The sequence below is a fragment of the Chlorocebus sabaeus genome, chromosome 2 (genome assembly GCF_047675955.1).
Source record: "Chlorocebus sabaeus isolate Y175 chromosome 2, mChlSab1.0.hap1, whole genome shotgun sequence".
In the NCBI taxonomy this organism is placed as follows: domain Eukaryota; kingdom Metazoa; phylum Chordata; class Mammalia; order Primates; family Cercopithecidae; genus Chlorocebus; species Chlorocebus sabaeus.
In genome coordinates, this window is record NC_132905.1 from 29,517,554 (window position 1) to 29,533,655 (window position 16,102).

Sequence of the window (16,102 nt, forward strand, 5' to 3'; positions counted from 1 at the left end):
GACAGATCTCTGTGGGTCTCTAGTGAGTAAGTGGGCACTGTGATTATGTTATATAAATGATATTATTTAAGAGTATTAAGGAGATACAGGGAAGAAGAGAGGAAATCCAAAAAAAGGTAGGGAGAGGAAGCAATTAGAAACTTGCAAAGCAGTCCAGAGTGTGAGTATGGGGGTATAATAAAATTAAAGTAAACCATCTGTGACTCTAAAGTACATAGAACTGTAACATCACTTTTCTGGATGACATTAATTATTGTGAACACAAATATGTCAACCTTATTGTGAGCAACCTGACAGAGAAATGTTTATATCCTATTTTTCTCTGAATCTCTCCTACCTGCTTTTCTAAAACCTATACCTAGAAGAGAGACTGGTACTATAACAGATGATTAGAGAATCTTTGATGAAGGAGTGAATAACTGAATGAGGAGAGGAATGCCTTGGTCACCACGCCCTGTGATAACAAAGTTGTGTGTCTGCATTTTGTTCTCTATCTCTTTTGATGCCAGGCTTTGCTTTCTCCCAAACTGTTCCTGTTTATAGCTCCTATTCTCTTCAGAGGAAGGAACAAGGGAAAGATTATGTGATACATAAGGATCAGTAGGCTCTGAGTGAGGGCAGCTGGATTTTATAATAGCATTTTATAGCAGGGTCTGTATACTAGCCATTTACAACATTTGACTGTATTTTTCACTTCTGAATGTTTTACTTTTTGTTTAATTTGGACGGCTGATATTGTTAGTAAGCTGATATCTAGATAAATAAAGTAGTCATGGAATATTTATTGAAATTTTAGAGTGTGTTTAATTCTTCAGTGCAAATTTTTTTTCAATTAAACTAAATAAGAAGGAACAATATCAGCCATCTAACTACAGACAATTTTCCAGGGAACCTAAAATATAACTCATTCCCAATTTAATTTTGCAAAATCATTCAGCTCTACATTTCAAACTAAATAGAAACTAGCATTTTAAATATAAAACCTACATGTGTTAGCAGTTTTAGGTAATAAAATGTTATATGATAAACCTAAGAGTAAAACATTTTAGAATACAATTGTGTTTTTATATGTATTTTGCTTTACAGTTCAGTTGAATTACTTTGAAACTCTCCTAATCTGGAGTGTTTTCATTCCATCATTTTAACCTAATATACAATGACTTATTTTAAATATTTTAATATGCCTAGCCTACAGACCCGGCTTGCAGTAAGAAAAATATTGTTCCAAAATTTTATTTTACATGCATAATATCACTTGCTAATTAACAGATTATTAATAGTAACATTTTAAAATGATTAAATGACTTCTAATACTGCATTCTAAAACGTCCTTTCACATTGAATCTGTATAGAGACTTTATGTGACGGTGCTATTATTGTGTCTGTTTTGCAGATAGGGAAATTAAGCCCTCAAGCAATTAAATCACTTTCCAAAGTCACAAAGCTACTCAATGGTGAAGCCAATATTTGAATAAGGCAGCCTCATGACCGGGTTAGCATACTTAACTGTCAAGAAATTCTGCTCTCTCTGAAAAATTTAATAGAAAAGCTCTTTGAAAAAGTGAAGTTCCTAAGAAAGTTTGAAGCATGATTTAATATGGGAAACTAATTCCAGAGAAACTTTCAAAACAGCATTTATTACATAAAATGTGGTATACCTCTTTTTTTGGTTTTTGTTTTTGTTTTGTTTTGTTTTTTGAACAGATGTTTCTTTGCCCTAAGCTAAGAGTCTCCTTCCTGTCTCCTTCCTTTGCTGAACTATAATACAAATATGCCTCCAGGCACTGTTATTATAAACACATGTTCAGCATACAGAACCACATTTCTGATACACTACCTTCTGCTGGGATTTACGCTGGATTTAATAGCTGGATTTACTTCAGTATGCTCAGTAAGGACTGTATCTCCCTCCAATTCAGTATTTCCTCACAAAGTGAAATTTCACAAAGAAAAGATGCAACCAAAGACAAGAACAGCTGATGCAAAGCAGGCTAGGTTCACAGTACACAATCAATAAGTCACAAACATAGGTGTTTGGCAACACTGAAAATTCAAGCAAGGCAGGCATTAGTTTTCTTACCATTTTTCTTCCTAAGGAGAATGCTTTCCTGTTTGGTAACTTCAACTAACAGGGGATGAGAAACCCAGTGAAATTAGGACAGAGACACCCACCTCCTTTTCTTCCCTTCCCTTCTCCCCTGCCGCTCCATCTTTCAGATTAAAGTGGAGAACACAATATCTTTGTCCTTTGATAGGTTTTCCTGCCTTCTCTTCCCAACTTGGAAATCCAGTGTGAAGAACCAGTGTTTTGAACCTTTACCCACAATCAAAATTCCGCAGGAAATGGGAGGAGTATCAAAGGGCTTCGAAATTCAATGGATCTCCTTTCCAGAGGCCAGAAGGTCAGTGGCCCACTCAGATTAAACTTCTCAGGGAATATGACCTAAGTAGTTTATTAATCTTTATTCCTAGAAACCCCACAGCCCCTCTTCTAGTCAGAAGGCTGCTTTTTATGCAAGAGTCTTTTGGCTTCCAGCAACTGAACAAGTCAGTCCCCATCTTGGCTTATTACAGGTGCCTTGGCTTTACCATTTGTGAAATACAAAAGGGGTTGGCTGGCCAACAGCCAGTCTGTTCATAGCAATGGAAAACATGAAACACCCTAAACTCCAGCAATAGGGTGGGGTAAAGTCAACTATCACAAAGCCAAACGGCAAAACAGTACAAGGCCATTAAATGTGACGATTCCAAAGAGCTTTTCATAACATGGGTAGGTGCTGGTAGTATTATTTTAAATGAAAAGGTAGAATGCAATATATTATTTCAACTACTCAAAAAGAGGCACAGAAACAAAACACAAAAGACTTGAAGGAAAATATTCAAACGTTAGCCAGTGGTTTCACTGGGGTAAAGGTCAGCATTTTTTCCTTTTTCAACTTTTATGTACATTCTAATTTTTAAAATATCTTACTTGGATTTAAAAAATAATCTTCAAGGGAGATTAAAATGATGATGAACTCTTTGGAAATAAGTCAATTATTGATACCTCTAAAATACCTTTCATATATCAAATTTCAGCTGAATTTCCTGCTAGTCACTCTTCTATTTTCCCTATTGTCCTCTCTGCCTAAAATGAATCTTCTATTCCCACCTATCTCCCCATCTTCCAATCCTGTCTGTCCTTTGATGTCTGGCTCAAATGTCACTTCACCCCTTGAAGTTTTCTCTAATTCTCTCTTCCTTTAAATCCCAAGTACTTTATACATACCTCTCCAAGGCAATGAACATTTCTATCTAGCACAATAATTATTTCCAGCTCATGTCTAAGTCTGAAAGAAGCTTCAGCTGCATGAGAAACTGAATTCAACTTTTATACTCTGCATAATACCTTGCACATAGGAAGCATTCAATGAACTCACAGATAAAGGAATACACAAAAAGGAATACATTGGCAAGCAAACTGTTTAATTTTAGGTTTAACGTTGTAATCTGTCCTTAGAAATCTTCCTATTCTTTAACCAAATAACATACTCCAAATTTTTCCCACAGTTTTGTAAAGTTATTAGCATCTTGCTTAACTGAGGCCATCCAACATACAACGTATCTGTCTTACCTAGATGTAACCACCCAAGAAAGGAAATACAGTAAAGTTTTTATTTAAAAACAAAAAACAAAAAAACTCAATGGGGAGCTCCATGAGGGCAGGACCTGTGAATCTTTCATTTTTGTGTTCTCCTGGAACATGGTAAGTTCTCAATGCACACTTGTTAAACAAGTGAAGAGAAATGAATGAGTGAATGAACAGGCATTATGTGAGTGAGACAACCTAACCTAGTCATGGCCTGTATGGACCACGTCCATTCTATGTGTCGGCTGCCATCAGATACTCACAGTGATTGCTAGTTTCCAGGACCCTGGAAGCCCAGCACTCATATCTGCTCCTTGTGAGATCCAGTGCAGCTCCCTCAAACTTTAAGCTGAAGGTTATGATATCTACCTGAAGAGTCCTTTTTAGGGTAATATCAGATGAAACTTATGCATAGGGCCCAGTGTCTAGTAAAGCATGCCATGAGTTGTCATGAGAGAGCTCGCTGGAGTAACCATGGGTAAATTAATAAGCAAACATTTTTGTTTAAACCTTTTTCTAAAATTTAATTTTGGAACTTTGTAAAGATATTTTCTGTGCTTCTCTTGAGCAGAAGTACCTGAAAGTGTAGATTAACTCAGTTCCTGGATGTCCTGTCTAAGCAATGTACACTCTTATATGCAATGCTGTTCTTATAAATCACATCTGGTCTGGAAACCATGCCAATAGAACATCAATACTAATTCTTTTCCAATTGGACTGCCATGAAATACAGCAGCATAAAAATGGCAAACTCTTGATTTACAGAGCATTTCAATTTGTAGTAGAAAGTTACTGACATGTATTAAGGTCTTGCAGTTCACAAGTCACCTCTCCCCTATCCACCAAGTATTGATAAACAGCTGTAACTGGGAGAGCTGTGCAACTGGAATTCTGTTTGCTCTGAACTTAAGCAAGCTTCTGTTCTCTGTGTTCATATCTCTAAGAAAGCAACACGAAAACATTCACTCTGGGTGGCTTGTGAGATTTAATTGAATAAAAATAGCATAAAGTTACCTTCTAAGGCAATGTCGTTGTGGCTGCACATGGTCTTATAACTAAAACCAAGGTACTATTCCTAATTTGTTTATTCTAAGAGAAATCACAGACATGGGGCAAAATGATCAAGTGACCAAAACTTTCAAAAAACAGTTTTATTTTATTGTTTCAAAACAGGAGTGCCTAGTCTATGTGCTCCTTGAACTATGGGCTTCAGGCTGAATTCCTCCTAGATAGGAAAGCTGTCTATGGCCTTCTGTCACAGTACTTGGGTCCCCTCGGTCATTATGCTCCTTCTCTTCTCCCTTCCAGTGACTGAGCTCTAAAGCAAATCATCATCATGAGACTCACAAGGATACTGTTCTCACCAGAAGGAAGACCCTCCCTGACACTCATCAACTATTAAGACTCTAACCAGCAGTTGCCCTTTTGTAATTGTGGTGCAAGGTTAACAGCTGATAAACTGGTAATTAGACTACTGCAGGAAATCTGGCATTGGAGGTCAGATGGCTTGATGCTGTGCATCTTTAATCTGGCTTTGCCCTACCCATATGCCAAAGCAGGAAAACTGCATGGGCTGAGGCTAAGAACTCAGTATTCTTACATTTTCAGGGAAAGAAACAAAGCTGTTCTTTTTAGAAAATCAAATCATTATCCACAAATCAAAACAGCAAAGCTCTCTTTTCCTCTGTTTTGCTCAGGCCTGTTTGGCTTATCTATGGAAACAGCTCATGTTTTTCAAAAAAAAAAAATGGGCCGAGCAGTCTTTCAATATTTTGTTGCTAAGTAGTCCTTTCTAGGTTAAACATGTTTACTCTTTAAAAAGGCTGAAATTTTACTCCAGTGGTTAGACCCTGTAGCTAACATGCAGTGAATCCACTTCTCCCACACGTAAGGAAGATGACAGTCACACAGAGGCAGCAGGTGGAGAAGCTGGCTTCCAGGAACCTGGTCCAGGGCTTCCCAGACTTTACTGCACATCCAGGTTACCTGGGGGCCCCGCTAAAATAATCAGTCTGATTCAGCACTTCTGGGGTAGGGACAGAAATTGCACATTTCTATTTCTTTTTCTTTTCCTTTTAGAGACAAGATCTTGCTCTGTCACCTAGGCTGGAGTGCAGTGGTACAATCCTCACTCACTGCAGCCTGAAACTGGGCTCAAGCGATCCTCCCACCTCAGCCTCCCAAGTGTGAAACTGCAGGTTTCTAACAAGCTCCCTGGTGATCTCAATGCTGCTGGACCATGGGCCATATTTTGAGTACAGCAGAATAGCTGGGATTTGAATCTTCATTTCTGGAATTGCTTCTTATCAAAGGACTAGACTGCAGCTGTGAGCTAGAGGCAGGAATGACAAGTGTGGTATGGTGGGAAGAAAGAGCAGGGCCTAGGAATGGCATAGAACAAAGCAGGAGTTCTGGCTCTACCATTTAACAGCCACGTGACCTTGGACAAATCCCTGGATCTCAATTTGCTGCTTTGTAAAATGAAATAAATAACCCCTCTCTCACAAAGCATGGAGAATAAAACATATAAAAATGTACCCAGAGGCTTGATTCTAATAGTGGCTTGTGACCTAATATTTCCTGGAAACTCAGTAAAATCCAGGTATTCCTTCCCATCTGAGACTCACACCAGACTCCTCTTCTCAGGCCCGCACACCTGAATCCTGGCTTATGAAATGTGATTGGAAGTAGTTGTATCGCATCTGGGCATGGCCCATAAAATCCTCCCAGGAACATCCCTTCCTCTTGGTGATTTGGTCCTTCTAACTACATCGACTCCAGGGTGAACTTGGAAGCTACATGCTAAAAATGACAGAGCTCTCATCAGCCTGGATTCCTGAATAAACAAAAACATGTGGCAGTCCCATCAACCCCTTCACCTGCCCAGTATTGTTAGATAAGCAAAGATAAATATTTTCAAGCCATTACATATTTGTGGTCCTCTTTGTTACAGCAGTTAGCCTACCTAGGTGACACATTTGCCATCCAATTCCTTTCCTCCTCACCTTCCCACTCCCTACTGTGCTCTCCCTTGAAACAGTCCCACATGCATCCTAAACTGCAGTGTATGATTAAAAGTATAAGCTCTGAAATCAGAACAACTAGGTCGAAATTCACCTCCAACCTTTCCTTGTACAGCACTGGACAAGTATGGTCAATAAGTTTCCTATGCTTACTTTTGTCATCTGTGGAAAAAGAAGGATCATATCATTGCACATCTTTTGAGAAGGTCATGAGATAATGCATGTAATAGAGTTGGCACCTTACTTGGACAAAATAAGCACTCCATAAACAAGCAGCTATCACCAGCTCCCTGGTGATCTCAATGCTGCTGGTCCATGGGCCATATTTTGAGTAGAACAGAATTAGTTGGGATTTGAATCTTCATTTCTGGAATTGCTTCTTATCAAAAAACTAGACTGTGGCCATGAGCTAGAGGCAGAAATGACATATGTGGTATGATAGGAAGAACAAGCAGGGCCTGGGAATGGCACAGAACAAGGCTGGAGTTCTGGCTCTACCATTTAACAGCCACGTGACCTTGGGCAATCATAGGGTCCCATTTGATAATATGCCACTTGTTTCCTCCCACCAGGTAATGCTGTTTCATAAATGATATGGTTTGGCTGTGTCCCCACCCAAATATCAACTTGAATTGTATTTCCCAGAATTCCCACATGTTGTGGGAGGGACCCAATGGGAGGTAACTGAATCATGGGGGGTCAGTCTTTCCTGTGCTATTCTTGTGATACTGAATAAGTCTTGCAAGATCTGATGGGTTTATCAGGGGTTTACGCTTTTGCTTCTTCCTCATTCTCTCTTGCTGCTTCCATGTAAGAAGTGCCTTGTACCCTCCGCCATGATTGTGAGACCTCCCCATCCATGTGAAACTGTAAGTCAAATTAAACCTCCTTTTCTTCCCAGACTCGGGTATGTCTTTATCAGCAGCATGAAAATGGAAGAATACAATAAGAAATGTCATAAATCATTGTTCATGTGGTGGTTGAAACAGTATTTCCTACAATATGGTAAAATTCTAAAGAGTCTCTATTACATTCAAAGAGTTCCGAACTGGAAAGATTTTTTCAAGTATCTTAAGCATGGTTATATTTTTCTTACACTTGAATGACAATTACAAAACTAAAAGGGACAAAGAGGAAAGGGGCCAAATAATTAGTATAGATTTTAAAAATTTTAAATAAGGTAGGAATTTTACCACTTGAAAACCTGTACTGTACAGAAAAAGCAAGATTGTCAGATAACAAGGGATACTTGTATCTTTTTTTTTTTTTTTTTTTTTTTTTTTTTGAGACGGAGTCTTGCTCTGTCGCCCGGGCTGGAGTGCAGTGGCCGGATCTCAGCTCACTGCAAGCTCCGCCTCCCGGGTTTACGCCATTCTCCTGCCTCAGCCTCCCGAGTAGCCGGGACTACAGGCGCCCGCCACCTCGCCCGGCTAGTTTTTTGTGTTTTTAGTAGAGACGGGGTTTCACCGTGTTAGCCAGGATGGTCTCGATCTCCTGACCTCGTGATCCGCCCGTCTCGGCCTCCCAAAGTGCTGGGATTACAGGCTTGAGCCACTGTGCCCGGCCGGGATACTTGTATCTTTATCTGCTCTCTAGAACCATAGAGAAAACCTACCGGCAGATGGAAATTCTCAAGAGAAACAGTTTCTGAGGCTCAGAAACAAAGAGTAGAGGCAAAGCACAAGGCATGGTTTTCCTAGGACAAAAGGTATTTTTCTCTTTAACCCTATGGGAGATGTTTAAGCATAGAATTTGCCATTACAAAAATGCATTGTCCAAGGCTGATGGAAATAACTTTGCTGTTCCCAAACATGTGTTTACATGTGCAAATAAAACAGGGTCAGAATCTGATAATTTGGGGGGTAAAAGTCGTGTTCAGTCTTAATACCTAAGGAGTATGGTGCCCGTTAAGATACTGAAGACGAGCATAATTTCTCTCATCCTTCATTGCACTCTCTTTTTTATGGCAACTTAAAGGGATAAATATTGCAATTTTTAAGAGATAACATATAAGAAATTTTACGGAAAGCATTCGCCACCACAAGTAGTGTAAACTCAAGAAACCATAGCATTAGAAAGGAAAGTCAAATGGACCAGGAATCTATAAAAAATCAGGTACATCTGTTTCGTTAACATTTAATGTGCCTTTTCCTTTCTAAAGAAAAATAAACTGTAAGAACAATGAAAAACTGGCCTGGAGCAGGAACTGTGGAATTCAATTTTTTTTTTCTTTAAAATACTCTAAATGTGACTCTTCCATCTAATTCTTCTCTCCTATCCAGCCAACGAGTTACGAAGTCCTGCTGGATTCTACTCCCTGGATCTCTCTGGCATCTGCCCCTGTCTTACCCTGACTCTAGGTTTTGTATTAATCCGTCCTTTCCTGGGCTGCTGCAAAGTTTCCTAGTTAATATCCTGCCGGCAGTCTTCCTCCTGTTCTTTCTTTCATTCTCTACACAGAAGCCTAACTAAGTTTTCTAAAAATGTAAGTTTTATCATGTTACCTGATTAAAGCCCTTCAGTGGCTCACAACAATACACAAGATAAAAACCCACATTTAGTAATAACATGGCTTAACAAAGACGTACATACTCTGGCTTGAGCATCTGTATCATCTGCTCCAAACAGACACCACACACACACACACACACACACACACACACACACACACACTGCAACCACAATAACCAGTTCTGTATTATCATCCGAACAGAACATAACACCCTCCTCTTCCTCCTCCTTCACTTGGCAAATACCTACCCATCATCCAGGAGTTAGCACAGATGTCACTGACTCTGGGACCCTTCTCTAACCCATAGCTTTGGGTGAGGGGCTCATTTGGGATCCCCTGCTTCTTCCATCTGACCAGTACATACAAACATGGGCTCTGGAGTCAGACTGCCCAAATTAAAATAGCAGGCATGCCTTTCATAACTGTGTGATCTTCAGCAAGTATAACCTCTCTGCATTTCAGTTTCCTCATTTGTAAAGTGGGAATAATCACAGTGCTTACTTCAAGAGCCCTGTTTTGAGAATTGAAGACATTAATATTGAAACGACTCAGAGGAAGGTCTGACATTTCATTATTGCTCGATACACACTAGGCAAGAGTAATGATAAAAGCGGTAGTGACATCATTCTATTCTCACACTGTAAGTCTTTTACCCTTGAATGTATGCTTTGCAAAAGCAGGTCTATGATTATCCTTCCTGCATGGTACTTGCCCAATGTCAAACATTCAACTCATTGTTTATTTTCTAATATGTATATACTCAGGATTAAAACCAATAATGCCCCCACTCCTGAAGGGAATCCAGCCTCCTCAGAATTACATGGATATATTTTCTCCTGTGTAACTTTAAAGCATTTTCCAAAAACAAAATATAGAAAGTACCTTCGATGTATCCAACACTGCTAGGTACCAAGGTAGGTAAAGTGAAATGAAAAAAAAAAAAAAAATCCCCGTAACTAGAAGCTTACAAGGTAAGTCAAGTTCACTAGTAACAGTGAACAAACTGGGAGAGCCTTTTCATTAGACCAAAGAACAAACTGACCTTGTTTGATATCACCCAAGACCATTTATTCATTTGAAGGGTATGCTCACTAAGAAATGTGTAACACTTCCCCACCCTGGGGAGCAGAAAAACTCAAAAACAATTTGATTAATGGCTCCAAGGGGAGAGCTCTAGTAGCTTATTTGCTTTGCACAAAAGAACTGAGTAAATATATGACTTGCCAAAATAAAATATACTTAGAAAGTGCTAAAGCAATGTTGTCCAGGCTTGCATTTAATTTAGGGTGGAGGAGGAACAAGGGGAGGAGAGGAAATAGGAAGTGAGACAAAGATCCTTGATAGTCTAGGTTGGAGACCTGCAGCTATGATGGTAACCATGAGAGCATGTAAAATGTCAGTAATGCTCCATCTTAGACTTCTGATTGCCAGTCAGCATCCTCATTAGCAGAACATGTTTTATGACTACTAAAGCATGTGTAATGTTTTAGGTACAAGGCCCTGATCTGATTTAGTTTCATCAAATTATTTTCAAGTGATACAGCAGAACCTCATTGCAACAGCAACAAAGTTCTGTATTAAGAAATTGTTATACCTTCATAATCATGGTACCTTGATATTTTCTTTCTCTCTTCTTTTTTTTACGTGGGGGGCAGGGTTTTATTCTGCTGCCCAGGCTAGAGTACAGTGGTGTGTTCATAGTTCACTGTAACCTTGACTTCCCAGGCTCAAGTTATCTTCCTACCTCAGCCTCCCAAGTAGCTGGGACTACTAGGTGCATGCCACCACGCCCAGCCAATTTTGTTTTTGTTTTTGTTTTTGTTTGGTGGACAAAGGATCTTGCTATGTTGCCCAGGCTGGTCCCGAACTCCTGGGCTCAAGTGATCCTCCCTCCTCAGCCTTCCAAAGTGCTGAGATTATAGGTGTGAGTCACCACACCCAGCCCCATGATGCTTTCTTAATCAAAGGTCAAATCACATCCCTGTAAAATCCAAAAAGCACAACCCTAAAAGCCCCAACTGATATAGTTAGTCTGAATGCTACATGTGACTTCTGACTCCAGGTACAAGTGTTATAAAGAATTGCACTACATTTGCCATTTTGGCAACCCTTCTTGGAAGAAGCCAAATGTTTCTAATAAGCCATCTCATTGGTCCACAGAACATTTTATGCAGGATGTATTAATTACTCACACCTAACAATGTTCGGAAACATTTTTTTACAGGGATAAGTAGTCTGGACAAGCAGTTGTCATCTTAATTATAGATGCACATAATTCATGTATAAAAATGGTAATGACAATGTCAATGTCTTCTAAATGACAAAAAAATCAAATGCAAAATGGTTGTAAACATAAACTTTGTTACCAGAGAGTCCTGGGTTCAAAAGTTCTTAAATGAGCTATGTGAATCTTGGGAATGGTAACTAACTTCTTTCAATTTCAGCTTCCTTAACTGTTAAATGTTGATAATACTACTACCTACCAGATAAAGTTGTGAGATAATGAACGTAATGTGTAGAATGTCTGGGGTAGACTAAACACAAGCAAACTTTTTGGTTTCTTTACCTCTGACAGTTCAATTGACCCTGAGAAGGTTTAGCACTGTCAGGGTCCTGCTTTCAAATAAGATGTAAAATGGACAACTTGAGGTAATGAACAATCACAGAACCCTTCAGAAAAGAGGCAGGGGATAAGTCCTCAAAGGCTGGATGAATCCACAGCTGGAAATTACATTCTGCCCAATAAGGCCTTTAGAAACCTAAAACTGAATGTTGTAACCTTTTCTTTTTCTCAGTTGTTGGCTAGCAATGCTTTCTCCTGCTGCAAATAATAAACCAGTTTCTACAATGAGTCATCAAAATATGCTGAAATTTGTCTGGAAGAAAGGCTCTCTGAGAATAGGGCCAAAAATGAGTCCATCTTTTCAAATGAACATATAGGTGGCCTTCACTGATCTTTCCACGATAGTATGAAAATCAACAAATAATTCATCTAAAAAATATTTGTTTCTTTTGGAAAACTCATTGAGGTGGCATAAATGGGCACTTGGTACATTCTAGGTAGCATACTTGACCTATATATTAGAATAGAAATTTCTTGAGATTTGTCTAATTTTCTTGATCCTACCCAGGAATCATAATTAAACTACATAACCTGATTAATCATCAATAAAGAACATTTCATTTGAAGTTGCAAGTAGGGTTCATAATATCCATGTTATTTTACAAAAATATATGGAGAGTTTGAATAAAAGGAAATATGTGATTCTTTCAAAACACAAGTCATGAATGGTACATACACACAATAGAATACTAATCAGCAACAAAAAGAAATGGATTATCTATACAAGCAACAACATAGATGAAGCTCAAATGCATTCTACAAATGTCACATTCAATACACGTTGTATGATTCCCTTTCCATGACATTCTGGAAAAGGCAAACCTAGTAGTGATGGATAATAGATCCCTGGTTACCAGGAGGTATGGATGGGAAGAGAGCTGAATACAGACAAACAACAGACAAGAATTTTTTGGAGTGAAGACACTGTTCTGTATCCTATTATGACAGTGACAACATGATTCAATGAATTTGTCAAATCTCATATATCAAAAAGTATGAATTTTACTGTTTGTACCTTTTAAAATAAATAAAAAGGAAAAAATGTAATTCTCCATTTAGTGAGGCTTAATATTATTTTAAGCTGTCATAGACAGGTAGTTTCTCTTGAATAAAAAAGGAACTTCATTAATAAAATCCCAGGGGAACTCGTTTTCTTAATACTGTAGTATATACTGTGGAATGTCTCTGTATACTGCCGTACCACCCTTCCTTGGTTAGGGAGGCCAGAAGGTTAAACATTAAATTTCCAAGACTCCTATGTATGTGAGTTCCACCAGTTAGAAGCACTTAAATATTTAAAGGGCAGTGGCCATCTTCCTGCTGCTACTGCTCCCGGCAATCACAATTTGAAAGATACAGGTTTTAGAGGAAATTACAGCAGCAATAGCAACAGTGGGTGTGCTCCTGAACTTAAATGTCCAGTGATGGCTACAACATTCCTCATCATTCACCAGAGTTTCAGGCCATTTTCTAAGCACCCAATCCCCTGTATTAAATCTTTCCTGTGAGAAATACCTAGAGTGGTTTCTTTTCTTTGCCTTGATCTCTGTTGATATAAGAGTAGTTTATTTATAAAATGTTCCTTGTAATGGATCTTTCTATGACAGAATTATTCAGAAGTTTCAGAAATGTTCAATTTAAATCCAGCAAAACATAGCCAAAGTGAAACAACTTTCTGTTTACCGGATTTTTCAGTAGCACTCAGTCCTTGCTCACTGTGTTAGAATGATGACAACTATAGTTGAACGCATTATCTCTTATGGTTGACAGCTCCAGGCTAATATGCCAGTAGTATTAACCCTAGCAGAAGAAAGACTCCACTTCCAATGTACTTCAAATAAAGTCTCAGAATTGAGCTTGTTAATCCTAATTGGTCAGGTCTTGGCATCTTCTCCCTTCCTGAACCAAAAGCATTCCATCCTTAGCTGTGGGAGGTCATAACCAAGGTCACTCTCATCACTGATAAATGAAGACAGAACATAAAACCTATACTCACTGATTAAATGTTTGCATATCTGTGGACTTTAAATGTATCTTTCCTTTTCTGTTAATAACTAATCAGATTAGTTAAGCCTAAAATAAGTGCTGTAGACTTGTTTAAAGAAAAACTTCCCATGAGGCTTCACAAGTATTCCTAAAGTATTAGGAATAAGCCTCATTTCTTTGATCCCATGTGACTGAGCTACCTGCATTGTTACACCTTTAAGGAGGATGATAGCAAATTCAATGTGCTTACCCACCTTGCTCAATGGCTAAAGCAGTGCATTTTGGGCAAGGTATGTGATGACAAGGTTCAGAGGACAAATGCAACAATAAGGATAAGGGTCATGGATGTGTAGCTAAAAATAACTTCTCATTAGGTGCACAGAAATTTTATATTAAAGAAGTGATGAAGACATGTATGTAGTCTGGGCATTATAAAACTTAAAAAAAGAGTTGGCCTGGGCTAATTATATAGTTTCTTTACCTCTAAATCAGTGGTTGCTCAAGGTGGTGGATGCTGACAGTCTTTGTCTCTTAACAGCATTTCTGCTTCTGCGGTGGATGTTGATAGTCTTTCCCCCTTAACATCATCCCCCTTGTATGGATAAGAGGGCACTGATGTTCATCAAGAAATCCTTCCTTTTCCTGCTGTCAGTTCCTGACATTCCTGTGAAACTGACTCTAAAAGTGAAAGACTGTGACCTGAGCTATGACCTACCACAGCTGGAGATGGAATAATCTTGGTTCAGGAATGGACAGAATACCCAGATATAAGCCATCAAGATTCACAAGCTCAGTTCTGAGGTTTACTTGAGATACTTTGAAATTAGAGTCTTTATTCTGTTATGTTTGGAACAATGGTATATCAGCCTGAAGCTGTCAATGACTGAAATGTGAAACCAAACACAGCAGAAGACATAGCAGAGAAACAGAAAGAAACCAAGTATGATCAGAGACCCTAGACCCAGCCATGGGTTCAAGGAGAACCAAAAAGTTACCTTTGTCTCACTTAAAACTCCTAGGGTGAACATATTAGTTAATTTTGCTAGTTGGTTCATTTGTTTTTGTCATCAGAAAAGTCTTTAGTGAATTAATTGATTGCCTTAGTCCCTTTTCTGTTGCTTATAATAGAATACCTGAAACTGGTTTTATAAAGAAAAGAAATTTATGTCTTACAGTTATGGAGGTGAAGAAGTCCCAAGTCAGGCAGCTGCATCTGGTGAGAGCCTTCTTGCTGGTGGAGACTCTCTATAGAGATGAGAGAAAGAGACACCTAACTATGTTAGCACACTCAGCCCCCTTGCCATGTGATGCCCTGTGCCACCTCAGGGAGGTGTGCTAACATGGTCAGGTGTCTCCTACTCTTCTTATAAAGCCACAGATCCACTCCCATGCTAACCCATTACTCCATTAATCCATGAACAAATTAATCTATCATGAGGGCAGGGCCATCATGAACCAATCACATCTTAAAAGCCTCACCTCTGAATACTGCCACATTGGAGATTAAGTTTCAACATAAATTTAGGAGGGAACAAATATGCAAATTATAGCACTGACACTGAGGTTAATCTTCAGCTCAAAATGTATATTTTTCTGCATATTTTCAGCTTTCATGAGATTTTCAGATGAGTTTTAATGCCCCAAAAAGGTCAAGAACTGATTTTCTAGAGAGAAAAATAACCTTAAAAATCAAATAAAAATTGCCCTTTTATGATATATTTTTATTACAAATAATAATTCTTTTAAAAACCTTGACTAACTTCTAATTCTAAACAGAAAAATAGATATGGAATAACCACAGAAGAAAACAAAATAAGTAATTAACCATGTAAGGCCAGTGTTTTCTAAGATTCCTAGGTTTAGGAATTTTTCTTGATTCCCCAAATCGTAGCAAACATAGTGAAGGCACCCAGAGCAAATGTAGCTTATAGATAAGTCATAAAGATGATTTAAGTTACAAGTTGATATAATGTCCTAGTTGACAAAATGGTTGAGGAAATGTCCTGTTTGGCACATATTTAATGAAAGGCACTTTAACATTGTTGTTTTCTTCTCATAATTTGAAGCCAATAAATCTCCTAGTACCTAGGAACTGTTACTAGAGAGAGTACCTAAGTTTTGGAGGGAACAAATGATTAAAAGAGTTATTTTTTAAAGTTGCTTCATAAGAATATACACGTAGTATGTCGTGCTCCATTTCCATCCATTTTATCATAAACTTGCTCTGTTCTATTTGTGAAATCTCAGGTTGCCTATCTCTATCTTAAGGTACCACTGCACAAGGCTAGTTCTTCTTTGTTAGTTTAGAAGGTTCTGCTGCAGATCCTTAA

The 16,102-nt window shown here is 38.5% G+C and overlaps 1 protein-coding gene across 10 annotated transcripts in view; it reads right to left on the minus strand.

The window, feature by feature from the left end:
- The window catches only part of PLCB4 (phospholipase C beta 4), a 408,833-nt gene that overhangs the window by 197,690 nt on the left and 195,041 nt on the right, over window positions 1-16,102 (minus strand). The window contains exon 4 of one of the 10 annotated variants that reach the window (XM_037990700.2): window positions 14,946-15,017. The exons of 8 other annotated variants lie outside the window; for them this stretch is intronic. The gene's annotated coding sequence lies outside the window, so the exon portion shown is untranslated. Of the gene's footprint in view, window positions 1-2,172; window positions 2,261-14,945; window positions 15,018-16,102 lie in introns of those variants that run through there. One more of the 10 variants, XM_008018307.3, reaches the window with a different exon arrangement.